At 38.8% G+C, this 13,054-nt stretch overlaps 1 long non-coding RNA gene across 2 annotated transcripts in view; it reads right to left on the bottom strand.

The window, feature by feature from the left end:
* LOC307151334 overlaps nucleotides 1-13,054 on the bottom strand; it is a 102,749-nt gene that overhangs the window by 48,760 nt on the left and 40,935 nt on the right. For both annotated transcript variants that reach the window (XR_013819863.1, XR_013819864.1), the window contains exon 2: nucleotides 3,505-3,748. This is a non-coding gene — a long non-coding RNA (uncharacterized lncRNA). The remainder of the gene's footprint in view (nucleotides 1-3,504; nucleotides 3,749-13,054) is intronic.

Below are 13,054 nucleotides of genomic sequence, written 5' to 3'. Positions count from 1 at the left end.
CTTATTTGAGGATACATGAGCATTAGAAGAACCCTATTAATCCAACACGGCAACAAGGGCTAATATCAGTGCGGATATCTCTGAACAGAGTATTACATTAAGCTGGGAGGACTTCAGTGCAAGCCAGGGGTCATATGGGATTCCAGAGCTTTTTAGAGTTCAGCTCAGATAGCATCTGCAGGATTTCTATGGAAACAAATGACCTTTACAAAGTAATATTCCTATAATTACCATCAGCGGCAACATCTGCTGTGGGATCCAGGGATTGCTTGCAACAATAGGTGGTGATCCAAAATGTCCTCAATCATTTACTAACAGAAAGCAAAAATGAAGAGTTACAGGATGTTATCCAGCAGTTTGAACAAGGTTTTTCAAAACACAAGTCCCAGAATAGATTTGTGTCATATCTAATATCGTTTTTTAAAGGTACCGCCACATTTATTTTTCTTCTATCTGGACTCTCTTTTGCTTATTTGTTGTTTGCTAGTGTGTCAGAAAGACAGAGGGAGAATTTCCTCGGAAAAAAAATGATTCGATCTTGCCTGTTGCTTGCAGTCGAAATCATGCTTATTCCCCCCATCCTTCTATATCTCTCTGCCGTGGGGGGAAGAAAGGGAGAGGAAGGGTTATGTAAATAATGGAAAATGGTAATGGGCCTTTAAATATATTATTGAACTACAGGTGTCTGTGAGAGCACACAGACATGCAGATAAGAACACACACACACACACACACACACTTTCAGAGGCTTTCTGAGTCTCTAGCCCAGAGCTTCACAGATCTTCAATATCTCTTTATTGTGCTGTTTTTATTTTCTTAGCGGCTCTATCTCCAAACAGCCAATTTCCCACAAACATTGTGAGTAAAGGACAACAATAATTTTAATAGCATCAGTTATTCTCTCAGATGGTGTAGTGTAACACAGTATATGATGCTATGAATACCATGTTTTTAAATACATTATATATATATATATATATATATATATATATATATATATATATATATATATATATAATACATTTCATAAAATGCAATTCATTCAGCACTCAATTAATAAATGGCAAATATTAGTTTACTAAACAGCAGATCCACACATTTAAAAAAAAAATCTGTCATGACTTATTTTAGTATTATTTACATACTATTATAATATTTATTCATAGTTTTAATTAGCTAGTTCTTATATGTTCAGTTTTCATTTTAATTTTAGTTTAAGTTTTAGCAATTTTCTTATGTGCTTTGGTAACACTTTACAATTAGATTCCATTTGTTAACTACATTATTTAACATGAACTAACAAAAATAAAGCATTTATTCTTCTTACATGATGTTAATTTCAACATTTACAAAATCAAAAGTTGTATCTGTTAATATTATTTAAAGGGGGGGTACAATGGTGTTTCATGTATTCAGAGTTGTTTACACTGTTAAAGAGATGGATTCTCATGCTAAACATGGGCAAAGTTTAAAAAAAATATTTTGGACGAATAACGGAGAATTTCTGTGCCGAAAATCTTACTTCCGGGTTGGTGCAAGTTTCGGCTGGTTTTTTTAGATCGTGGATCTAATGACGTAGATCAGAGTGGAACTCCTTATATGAGCATTTCTCTCAGAAAAGCTCGCCCGCGCACACGTCGACCAGAGGAGAGCGAGACCGCGCACATCAACGCGCTTCAACAGGAAATCATCGGCAGCCAGTGCTGCATAGGATTTGTTAAAGAATGTCTCCAAAAAAGTGTGTATTTGGATGTGAGGGAAAGCTTACCGTGTTCAGCTTTCCAAAGAACCCAGTGTTACAGGAACAGTGGATGCAGTTTGTTTTTCCGGGGCAGCAACGGAGTGTAGGAAGTGCGGTTATGTGTTCTGGTCATTTCAGTGACGAATGTTTTATTAACAAGGCCTCGACGCTGGATTTGCAAATCGTTTGCTATTAAAACGTGGAGTGGTCCCAGTGATAAAAGACCCCAGTCATGTAAGTACAACTGGATCAGATTTCTGTCTTTTGCTGGAAATCAGCGCTACCGCTTGACTCTATAGCTCCGCCTCCAGGACTTCGGCTTTTCCCGGAGAGAATCGGAAAGCTGTTTTTTCTTTTAAAATTATAATAAAACTAAACACTTTTTGGAGATATTAAGGATGCACTACTACTCTATAGGTACTCAAGATTAACATGAGATTAGGTGAAACTGTGCATGTTATGTACCCTTTAATGGTGATGAGCTAAAAATCAAGCGTAGCGTTAGTTCTGGCAGGTCACGTTAGTCAAGCTCGCATCAGCTGACCCTCAGCTGATCCACATCTACCTATAGGAATACGACGCCTATCACCATATACATATATAAGCTCCTTCAGTATTATCAGCAGCTATCACGTTTCTCAGGAGCTAATTACCCTCCTCCATCCCCAGCTCCTCCTCTCGCCCAGTCAGGATTTGGCATTCTGATTCCCCTTGAATCAGAATAATTATCGAATTATGTTGTACTTTAAAATCTTGAATTAAATATATTTGCAAATTTTCATGTTGGTTCTGTACTGTTTACCCCAAGGGGGATTATTGCTCTTATCCATGCTAGGCTGCATGGATGCGCAGGGAGTACTCGCCCAGAACGGAACCATACCGCCAATCCAAACTGTATGCTAATTGTCAATCATATTTGACGGTAGTGGTCCTGACAGAAATAAACAAATTATGAACTATTTTATTTGTATTTTTATTAACATTAACATAGATGAATAAATACTGAATATTTCTAAGTAGATCTAGTACTTTTTTTTTTTTTATTTTTTTTTTTCATTTAATATTTACATTTTATTTTATTTCAGCTTCATTTCAAATAACGTTTTTTATTTTTAGTTAACAATAACAACTGTTACATCAGTTTCGCAGTTGTGAGGAAAAAAAAAGTCACTTGTGAAGAGACTCACAAAGCAGCTGTGAAGATGAAGTTCATATGTTCATGTATATTGAGATGGCAGATGCTGAAAACACAGAGAGTGTCACATGTGCGTGAGTCTGTGTATCAGACCAAACCGTGCAGTTCAATCACACAGAGACACGCAGAAGTCACTTATTAGTGACACACACTAACTGGCTGTTTTTGTGTTTATTTCTGCTGTGTGATAGGCTATTAGATTAGTCTATTTGAAGTAAAAATGTTCAGACCTTTTCATCGTTATCAACTTAAATTTTATCGCGATCTTAGTATGATATCGTTTATCGCCCAACCCCAAGTGGAGGGTACCATGAGGAGTGAATAACGACTTAAATTTTGGTTGGTTCCTCACACAAGTAGACTTGGAATATAGTGCACAAGTCAAATGGACCACTTTTATGGTGCTGTTTTGTCTATTTTGGTGGTTGAAAGCCACCTGGTCACATCTACTTTTGGAAAAACAGGTTTGGATAATATGGGGTTGAGTAAATGATGGCAGAATTTAAAATATCCCTAACTAATTTTGGGTGAACTATCCCTTTAAATTGTGTAGTTTCACTATGCTTACCTGTTTCTGTGTTTCACAAGCACAGTTGTGATCTGGGCTGATGTTGATGAACCGTGGCCTGTGTATGACATTGACTCTTCACTCAAGTGGATGCAGCTCTCTTCAACACACCCTCAGACAAGTTCTTTACCGAACTCCATCCCTCGGGGACGCAAGAGATTGTTTTTCCATGTTTCTCCTGTTTTTCACGTCTTTCCACTTCTCGCTCCCTCTTGCTTTCCTCCTTCAATTAATCCCACTGAGACTACCGAAGAGAAGAAGGAGAGAGGAAGAGAATGAGAATGAGAGAAATAACGAATGACGATCTTCCACGGCATGGTACCACTCAAGTGGCCATTAGTGCAACTCGCTCAATCTCTTTAATGAACTGATCAGACCTAATGACTCCCAAACACACCCTCCCTTCATGCAGACAGATGTAGTGGGTGGCCTATACAGATTAAAGGCATGTGATTGGTGGAGAGGAACGGACAGGTTTGAGCGATATAAAATAGCGTTTTTGTTTTTGAACGTGCCCACTAGCAAAGTCCACTTGGATAGTTTGTTTTCATATTTAAGCCAGAACTGCTCTAATGGAGGTTAATTAGTTTCAAATAATCAATTCTCCCATAATTAACCATGAATCATGGCTAAATATGAGAATGGATACGATAAAAAGTGAGCAAACGGCCCAAAGCTGGCCATTTGTCCTACTCTAGAACATCATTACGGCACACAAGACAGAACAAACCATTTTTCCCCACTGTCTATCTGTCTCACTCACTACCAAATCATAGTTATTGGATGAAGTTTGACAGTAAACAGTCTTGGTATTAGGATGGATGCTGTCGAAAGTTCATTTTCAGCCCCTCTCCGCCACACCTCCACAATTTCCATCTTCTATTTGGCCTGTGTATTCAGCTCAGGTTGGTACTTCAGGTGTGATGGCCATCATCTTTCTTTGGCAGAGAGGATGATGTCACCTTTCTGGGATGGCCGTACTTTTTTGGGCACCGTTTATAGCAGAACAACAACCCAGCAATGATTACTCAGCGGCATAGCTTATGACAGGCCTATCTCTGTGAGAAATAACAACAAGACATCACAGTCAGGATTAAGAGAGGGAGAGACAGAGAGAGAAGAGGGACAAATGCAAAAGGATCGAGTTGAAAAGAGTGAGGGGGAGCAGCTGAGAAATTAGAAGACGGAAAGGAAATAAACACTAAAGAAAAACAAGAATAATTGAAAAGCCAAGGATGAGAGGAGACTGGTTAAGAAAGAACCATGAAGTGGAGGGAGAATAAAGGAAGAGAAGGAAGCATAGAACAGAAAGAGATATGAGAGAGGAAGAGAGTCAGAAAAACGAGAAAGAGGTGGTGATTTAAATAGAGGGAGAGACAGAAATGACATTGCATAAATGACAAGAGATAATCGTGATATTACAATGCAGAAAAGAAAAGAAATACAAATAAATAAAATTAGACAAATTAAAACAGCTTCTTCTAAATGCCACTGAGATTAAAATTAGACTAAATTGGGACTTCTGCTTAAAGGTGCACCCTGATGGAATGTCAGTCATCTTGGACTTACTGATTGTTATTGATACTTGTTTTTAGAATGCCACTGTATAAATTCTCAGTAGCCATGATTATTCCATGAGCAAAAAAAAAAAAAAAAAAAAAAAAAATCATATACAGCAAACACAATAAAAAGAGTTACTAAGACAAAGCAAGTAGTATGTGACTGAACCCAAATAAAATTTACTCAAAAATAAAGTGCCTCTCTTCTTCACACCCACACACGTAATCAGCAATCATTCTCTGTCTGGACCAACGACGTCATCATCCTCTTCATTTACACGGTAGGGAGCTCACAGCAGGACAGCTGTGCGTACACTGATGTGGATTTGAAAGGAGTGAAAATACCTTTTTCTCACATCACTTACCTCTCCTCTGTTCCTTTCCATCCCTCATCAGTTCATAATTCTCCCTTCATTCACACACATCCTCATCAACCCCCTTCCATCACCTCTAACTGCCCTTAACTATTGTCTCCTCGCACGTTCATCACGTCCTCTCTTTTCCCGCCTCAGATACGCTTATCTCTGTCCACCCGGTCTGCGTTTCTCCCTCCGCTGCTGTCTCCTCCGGTCCCTGGCCCCATTCATACACCCGGGCTGTGGCAGGCTTTTGGCCCCCAGCAAAGCGCTTTCAGAGCACTCTCATTTTCCCCCTGTCCTATCAGTGCTGATCTGCTGTCAGTTAACCGGGCCCGGGCCGAGCTCTCAGGCTGTTCCCACTGATCTCCTGTCAGTCATCCAGACCTTCCGTTAGCTTCCTGACCATTCCCAGCTGCTTGTTATTCCACACAGGGAGCAATCTGTAGAATTCTCAAAATAGCAGAGTAATGGATTCCTGGCGTCACTGAGGCACTTTAATGCCCATAAGCCTGCGGGTGTAAAGAACTCTGGTCATGTGCACTGCTGGGGGACACAGTGGATCTCATCTAGCAAGACTGCATAGTTTAAAATCTCAAGGTGGACGAAACTGGGATTTTAGAGCCAACTTAAACCTGGAAAGAAGATTTCTGCATGCTAAACATACAACAGCACACCGGCGCATACTCGAGTGTAATTGTTGCGCACATTTATCGGTCGACTGGTCTAGCTAGTTAAAAATGAATGAAAAAGGCATGAAATGAGAAGAAGTGATGAATTTTAGATTGGTAGGACCTAGCCATGGGCTTAGAGGGCTAATTTAAAAGTCTATTAGTCTTTATGGACTAAAGGAGAACTTGGTTGTCAGTCATCGCCATGACCACATGTCGGCCCACCTAATCTTTATAGGGTAACTTTCGCCAAAATACAACCTAGGGTCTTTTTGTTAACCCTCTGAGGTCGGCAAACGCGCCGGCGCGTTTTGCTGGATTTTCTCCACATTGTAGCACTATAAACTTAAATTACTCCGTCATTTATGGTCATACAGAAAAAAGAAATATAAAAAAAGAATCTGTGATATTTCTACTTTTGTATGTGTCCACTTACAATCAAATCAAAACATTGTGCTTTTGTAAAATAAAGGATATAAACAGGGTGTGCGTTCTGCCTCTCCGTCGCGGTGAACTTTTTTTTCTTGAGCACGTCTATAAACTGAAACAAAACTCAGCGAATACTTGTCACACATTTATGAGCCATACACCTTTATAAACATTTAAGTGTGTACTTTTAAATGATCGGGTTCAAAACGAAAACAAATATTTTCTGTTTAAGTAATTTGTATAAAACCAACAAGATGTCCAGCTTCTCAAACGCTTGCTCATTACAGTTAATTTGGCCACGCCCACTCGCGCAAAAGATATTCACATGCAAATCTCCACATGGAACGCGAACGCGCTCGTTACCTCAACAACAAAACACCAAAACACTTCACTTCACTTTTCGTCGAGTTTGAAAGATGCGCCTGAGCTTACATTGGATTTAGGCTACCTCAGAAGAAGAAGAACGCAATTTGAAGACAAGAAAGATTTAAGGTAAGAAATTCTTACATGTTTGTTATTGTTGCATAAATGTCACGTTGCAGTTGAACTGTTGCTAGATATATGGGGAATATTATAATATTTAGACCCGTGTTTACTGTTAGGCCTACTGTGTTTGTGGCTATCTGGTCAAACGTAGATATGTATATGGTAACCATAATGTTTTATATTTGAGCGCGATCGCGTTTGAATGTATCAGATTTTGCAGCGCGATCGCGTTTGAATGTATCATTTGAAAATTTGAAAAGCAAAACACACCAAACGGCTTCATGTTTTTACTATTATCTCATTTCATATCATCATAACGAATGGAAACATTTGAAGTAACATGATAATCAATATATTTTTCTCTAGCTTGGTTGTTACTGAAATATTTTTATTATTATTTTACCCAGCACTGCGCATAGCCTATGCCTACAAGGCACAACAAACCTGGTGTTCATTTACTATATATTGTTGGAAACATTGTGTGTGTGTGTGTGTGTATTTTGTGAACTTTAAAAAGCAATTTTAACCAGAAAAATCTAATATTTATTTCCAAAATCGTGCAGACCTTTCTCTTGATATCAGTATGTTCACTTTTTTTTCAGGGCCCAGATGAGTCCTACCGACTTCAACATTCACATGAGTCTCTGGAACATGAACATGGTAAAGTGAAAATCAAACACCTTGGAAATTGAAGGTATGTACAATGTTTTTAGGAATGGCACAAAGGTCTCTGTCTTTCAATAAGTGCTTTTTTGCCATTTGTTGTGTCTATTTGGATTATGTTGTGTAAATAAATCCAAACAATTTAAAAGCCATTCTTTTTTAAATCTCCTCATTTACAGTATTGTGCAAGGTTGCTCAGAATGATGGGCCCTGATAAGCTCCTAATAGGGCCATTAGGGAGGTTCTTTGTCTTTCTCAGGTGAGAAAAGCCTTACATATTAATGAGGTAATCCGCCCCTTCGCATAAGGCTTATTCACACAAAACACGTCGTAAAAATTTTAAATCAATATATTGTCTTCTCTGAATGAGCAGTCAGGGTGATTTTCACATAGTTTTGCAGCAAATATTCTAGGCTACGTCATACAATTTTCAAAAGTCTTGTGAAGAAATAATCAGTAGGGGTTTCATGGCCTTATTTCAGTGAGAATTTTTTTTTGTATTTTCACAAACCACGCATAAATGTCATTATCTCAAAACTACAAACTTTTACATACATGCTGTTGATATATTATTGTAGCAGAGTTTGTGCTGAATACAGTGTAATTAGACTTTAGCCATGAAAATGTCACAAGTAACAGAAATAACCAGAAATGTCAGAGCATGTCAGAACACCTCCAGGGCCCAGAAAACAGCTCAGACCTCAGAGGGTTAATCTACTCGAGGCGAACTTTCATTTAAAAGCATAATTAGAATGGAAACGCCACTTTTAAGTTTGACCATATTTTCGGTTTCGGTCGCCTTTTGAATGGGAGTGCTAGGGGCACTACAGTGATAGCATCAAAAATCACTATTTTTAAACTAAGAAGGCTCGACACAACATGAAACTTTGCTCTAAGTATCACCAGGGGCTCTACACATGAACTCGAGCATTGAGAACATTGTTTGTGTACACAGAGTTTACTAAAAAGAAAGATTTTGAACAACTCACTGTAGCTGTGTCCGCCGGCATTTTGACAGTCAAAAATAGTTGATCTCCGAATGTGAATGAACTGACTGTGAATTTTAGTATTGCTTCTTATACTGTATGAGCATCCTTTTTCAAATACAAGGTCAATACTGATTTTCACTAACGACAAAACAACAAATTATCCGTGAATTTAAATGGAGCTAAGCTTTAGGAGCTTTCCATCTTTACTCTCCTCCCTGTAACATTGCATTCGGAGATCGACTATTTTTGACTGTCAAAATGCGGGGGGACACAGCTGATCCTTTAGATGATACTTCAGAAATCACTCTAATATGCTGATTTGCTAGCCTAGAAATCTAGACGCACACCCTAGCGGCAGCAAAATTTTGTAGCCAGGGTGGTCTAGCAACTCTCCGTTGACTTTCGAGCTGGAAAAACCAAACTCTAGTCAGGCCAATCACATCGTGTATAGAGTCGGTGGGCGGGCTTTACATAATGACGACAGAGTTGTGATGGTTCTGCGTGAATTCCCTGCTACTTGAAAACAAAGAAGAGCTGCTGCTGGCGAACAGCGGTCTTTCGAATCGGCTCTGTCCGTGACTCTGGAGGACTTGGAGTTAAGCTTTTCTTTGAGAAAAGAACAAAGAACGGCACTTAAGTCATTCTTAAAACAGGAAGATGTGTTCGTAGTTTTGCCGGCCAGATACGGCAAAAGTTTAATCTATCAACTAGCTCCGCTGTTGGGAAAACGCTCTGGTTGGTTGTAGCGCTGTCCTATTGCATGCAGAGCGAATTTGAAAGACAGCCATTTATACTGCCCCTTGGATTGAGCCCTGACAATGTTTGCCAGACCTAACATCTTGATGTAGGTCTGGCTTGACAGGCTACTGATTTGCTGCTTAAGAAATATTTCTGATTTTTTTTTTTTTTTTTTTGGGAAAGAAATGAAAGAAATTAATACTTTTATTCAGCAAGGATGCATACAATTGATCAGGTGACAGTAAAGACATTTATAATGTTACAAAAGCTTTCTATTTCAGATCAATTCTGTTCTTTTGAACTTTCTGTTCATCAAATAATCTGTTTAAAACACTGATACAGTGGCTTCACTTTTTATAATGCCTTGGGTAAGACCTAGCCATGGGCTTAGAGGGCTCATTTAAAACTCTATCAGTGTTTATGGACTAAAGGAGCACTTGGCTGTCAGTCATCGCCATGACAATGAGTTGCCCCGCCCACTCTTTAAAGCTCAATGAGCGAGCGAATGAGACTGCGAGTGAGTAAATAGACGGCAAAGTTCACAAGTTTACAGTCCGCGGGGAGCTGTCAGGACTCTGACACCTGAGCGTCCTATAGACATTTCGCACACGCCTACCACATCTATCATCTCTCTCTCCATTCCTCCATCCATCTCGCTCGCTATCCCTTCACCACGCAGCCTTTAAATCTCCTCAATCACTCATCCAGCTGAGCAGAGCCCCCTTTCCTGCTGTCCCATGGGGCTACTTTACATATAGAGCTACAGATTGAAACAGCAACTGTTACGGCACCCCATCAGACAAGCTGAACCCAGACAAGCCTTCCTAATATTTAACATTCTACACTTTTTCCTTTAAAACCACCTATTTCCATTCTTCCGACGTATTTCCATCAGGACCCAAGCTATGAGTGCAAAACCAAAAAGCATTCAACAATGTAACTACACTGCGAGATAATGAAGTGATACAACAACACTGGAATTCTCCTGCTAGGCTCTGGCTCAATACACATAGTGACAAAATAATTAAGAGATTAAAGAATTAAAATGATAGTAGATTATTGTCTATCTGTACATCTGCACATCTTGTACATCTGTAAGGGCAGATGGGGCAGAGAGCCACACCAAAATATTCATCCAAAACACAAACTTCTATAAAATGAATCAGTAATAAATTATAAATGAGTTCAGCATTCTGTAATAAATATTTCTGGATTTTCTAGACTATTTTATGTTGTAAAGTGAGCAGGATATATTAAAATTTAGCCCATGGCTTTGGCAGGCATGAATTATGATACAAAGCGGGGCAGAGGGTGTCTGAGGCCCTGTCCCAAATGACTGTAGGGCCTTTGCATCACAAATGTAATCCAATTTAAATCTGTGGTGAAAAATGGAACTGCATGCACGCTCTAATTGTGAGCCATTGGGGGACGATTTCAGACTGTCCGGCTTATTTTCACGTTACCTTACGTAAACCTCGCTCCAGAGACCAAGACGATATCAATCCACGCTATGTGTATATATTAGTCCGCATCAGGTCAGTAACTAGTTGGTACATCTGCTCTTTGTATCAAATTAATGAAAGTTTAAACATGCTCATGTGAATAGCCTTTACTTATATAGTTCTGTTGTGTTTGTTTTATGTTCGTTCTGGGAATAGAAATTACTTTCATTACCTCACCGGAATTCCTCGACAACTTGTAACATTCTAAAACAACATTCTTTCGGAGACGATAAGTACAACATTAAGGCAATACTAAGATAGCACTGCGAGTCAGTGTTTCCTGACAGTATTGTGACATACATCCAGTAACAGATTATAGAAAAATAAATTGTGTTGATATTTTGGAAGATCAAGTTGACATTTATTAAAACTTCATAAATGTCAACAAAGGTCAGGGAAAAAAAAGAAACATATGGACTGTTCACAATAAGATCAATTTCATACATTTACAAATGAGAGCGAGTTTTCAATTCATGCCGATTTTGATTAAGACTTTTCACTATAGAAAATGCGAATGGGAAAAATACTTCTGGAACTAAAACAGTTTTAAAAAAGGTCAGTCATTGTTATACCCCATTAGACTTTACTACTCCCCTGCAGTAGCCTATACAGTGGTTTCAGGAGGTGAATCAACACTATCTGCACTTCTAGCTGTCACCACAAAACTCACTCACTTTAAACTGTTTAATTGACTATAACAGGAACGTTCTAGTATTGTTGGATCACATCGCTCGCTTCCAGTGTGAACGAGCTGTAAAATAGTTTTTGTTTTTTTTTGTATTAAAAAACGAGTTGTGCACTCCAGTCGGGAGAGGTGCTTGTGTAATACTGTAATCCAATTCAGTGAATTAAAAGCACTGGGAAGTTTTCTCTCAGCACGGCGATAAGAGCTGTGGATTAATCTGGCGAGTGTTTCTGACAGGCAATTTGATAAACAGCCACTTATCTCTGGGGCAGCTGCACAGGAAGAGAACAAATAAATCATCAGAGGAAAGAAAGAGAGCGACTGTATGAAATAGGCTTTGTGTCTATGCTTCAGATGAATGACCATGAACATGTATATTCAATTAAACATGTAGCACAGAAGCTACCTACAGTTCCTACATTACTACTACTATAGGATTTGTGTGGGGGGGAACTCGGTGTTTGTGATGTATGGGCCGCATTCATACCAGAGTATAATTTTTCATTATTAAAATATGTTTTCCTATCCCAGCTGGAACAGCTAAGTAAGCCAACAGGTCGATTTAACTGAACATTAAAATTAAACACTGTGACTCTGTGGAGCTTTCAAGATTTCTATGTTTGTTTGAGCAAAGGAAGTCTTTGTTGTTGAGTCAACCTGGGCTCATTAGAAAAATACGTGCCACTGCCTGCATTTTTGCGAAACTCCATAAAACATACAGATACTGTACATACAATTGTTTCCAGCTAAAATGAACACCAGTGGCAGTAAAGCACCAACAACGTTTATTCATTTTCACACAAATCATGATTACAGGGGCAGATTATCGATTAATGAAGTCTTAGTTTTGTGTGGTTCCTTGCACAGTACTGTTATGACCTCATAAACATTTTTACTATAGTGCATACACTTTGAAGTTTGCACCACATAACTAGCTCCATATGTATGGCATTTACGTAGTAAACTTGCTCGATAGCTCACCTGGTACAGCATTGCGCAGAACGCTTGGGTATGAATCCCATAAAATACAAGTCACAATAAAAAAGCTCAAATACCCATAGAAGCAAGCTACAATGGCATGGCTGCTTCAGCAAATGTATTTTTATTTCAAATTATAGGTAACACTATCAAGTTAGGTTTAGGGTAGGGTTTTTTTTAATGTATGTGGTACGTTATTTTCAAACACGATAGAGCATTAATCGTTGTTTTTTTTTTGCATTTCACCACATTTAATTTCTGAACTGCCACGATACATACAAAAACATAATAAAATGTTGCCAGATTCACTTTCAGCTGTTCATCTGTCATGCAAGAGTTTGAAAGTGTACAGTGTCGTGAAACATACAAAAATATAAATTGCAGAAATGTCGCCAGAGGCCAATGAGCCTGGGTTGCTTTAATACCAAGAGGAAGCTAACTGTTAGTTTTCCTCATCATTATGGTGGTTGTTCAGCTGGCGCAGATTCCAAAGA

The sequence above is a fragment of the Squalius cephalus genome (assembly GCF_949319135.1).
Source record: "Squalius cephalus genome assembly, chromosome: 2".
Lineage (NCBI taxonomy): Eukaryota > Metazoa > Chordata > Actinopteri > Cypriniformes > Leuciscidae > Squalius > Squalius cephalus.
Note: the sequence above shows the minus strand (reverse complement) of the source record. Positions and strands in the feature narration are given on the sequence as shown.